The sequence below is a fragment of the Octodon degus genome, unplaced genomic scaffold, assembly GCF_000260255.1.
Source record: "Octodon degus isolate 3935 unplaced genomic scaffold, OctDeg1.0 scaffold00310, whole genome shotgun sequence".
In the NCBI taxonomy this organism is placed as follows: Eukaryota; Metazoa; Chordata; class Mammalia; order Rodentia; family Octodontidae; genus Octodon; species Octodon degus.
The window spans coordinates 1,338,903-1,340,946 of NW_004524886.1; positions in this window are offsets into that span (position 1 = coordinate 1,338,903).

Genomic DNA, 2,044 nt, shown 5'->3' on the forward strand with positions numbered 1-2,044 from the left:
AAAAAAAATTTTGAATATAGTTAATTTTATGCTATGTAACTCTCACTTCAATTACTAACAAGAAAAATAAAATAGAATAAGCAAAACAAAAAAGGTGCATACTTACTGCCTAGTGGATGACTAAGTAGTTATACAAAAAGTCAGAAATCCCAAAACAGTTTCATTACTTTCACTTAAAATAGTGCTGTGCCTCTTGCGCCCCTTGCAGGAAAATGTGCATCTGTGCACCTGCTATTCTCTTTCCAGAGCCTGACCCAGGTGAAGCAGAGCTGTGTTCTGAACCTCATGGGGCTTCCCCATGCCTTCCACACTGGTTTGGCTCCAGCAACGAGTAGGGCTAGGTGCTCTTTTCTCCTCAAGCTCCACAGAAAAGGCCCATAGCATTCCTCATGCGGTTCCTTTCAGGCCTGCCTGTCTGGGAAAAAACTGTTGTGTCTCCTCTCTGGGAGACCTCCCCCTCCTTTCCTTCTCCCTGGAACTAGTCCCAGTCTACAGTAGCACACCTATCATCATTCCTCGTGTGTTCAGTGATTTCTATCCCAGTTCCCAGAAAAGACTGCCTCTGTCTGGGGTCTTTACCTTTCTGAGCTGGTGCACTGGCTTCCAGTGCTGCTTCATTGCTTCTTTTCTTTGTTCCCAGTCTTTGGTGTCCTCTGAGTGTGAAAGGCCTGCATTCAGGTGCCTCAGGGGAGGAACACTGTGTAGAAGCAATGGGATGGGGCTGTGGGAGAGGAAGGTCTTAGAGGATGGGGCAAGTGCATCAGATGGTGGAGCAGGCAGATGTGCTTTGCAGAAAGATAATCAAAATCAACTAATACAGGGATTAAGTCATTTTTCACCCAGCAAAGGTTGTTTATGTAAAGCAGGTCTTTGTATCAGGCATTCAGCATGTTTCTGAATGCACTAGGAAATAAAGGGAACAAAAATACCTCTGATTCAGAAGTGTACTGCCCCTCTTTATTCCTTTCCCTTTCCTCAGTCTCCTCCTTCTCTCCCTTCTCACCTTCCTGCACCTCTCCATCTAACAGCTTCATTGATAGATAACATATATTACCCAACTCACTCATTTGAGGGCTTTTGATACATTCAGTGTTATGCAGTGATAGAGGGGAAAGGGGCTTGGAAGATTGCCAGGACCTGCTGTAAGGCTTGGCCTGCACAAGGTTTGGGGCATGTCTAGTACTTGCTGGCTATCACTCAGCTGCTCACAGTTGCAAGGGTGGAGGGTAAGAACAAATGGGATGGCCTCTCATGCAGTGCTACTATTCATTCAGAACTTTCCCCGCTTTCAGACTCTTTCTGGCGTTCTTGGTGAACTCTGGAGTTCTTCCAAGGAGAGAAGCAGAGTGTGAGTAGCTAGCTGCCTCAGACTTGGAGATGGCAGGGATTTGGGATCAGAGCAGCAGGCCAAGCCATGCCACAATTATCGTGGGAGAGAGGAGCCAGCATCTGTCTCCCTGAATCCACTCTGCAGCATTTGTACTCTGAACTCCACAATGTGAACACGGCGGACACTGCTTGTTTTTCAGGGCCTCACCACAAGCTTCACCAATAAAAGCTGCACTAGTAGACTAACCTAGCAGACAAATGCTTTTGTTATTTTTTTTTTTTTTTTGAGGTTAAGAGCAGAATATTTATTGTGGGGAAGGAAGCTTCTGTCTGAGAGAGACAGAAGTGGGGAGCAGTGAGTTGCATGTTTTCCCTCTGGTCAAGGTCTTGCCTTTGCAAATTTGAAAAATAAAGCATACTTCTGAGTTTTCAATTATAAATGTTGAACTTATTAATCAGGATCCAGCTGTGATAAAACAAAAGGCAGCTAATTTTACACATTATTATTTGCAAGAAATGATTAAATAAAAGAATTGTAACTGTAGAATTTATAGTGTCTTCTATGAGAACTTGGGTGATCTCTGAAATATTTCAACATAATAACAAAAGCACAGAAGTTCTCAACATACAAATGATAAATGTCTGAGATGGAAACACTTATTACCTTAATTTGATCATTATACATTGTATGCATTTATTAAATTTTCCACTGTGT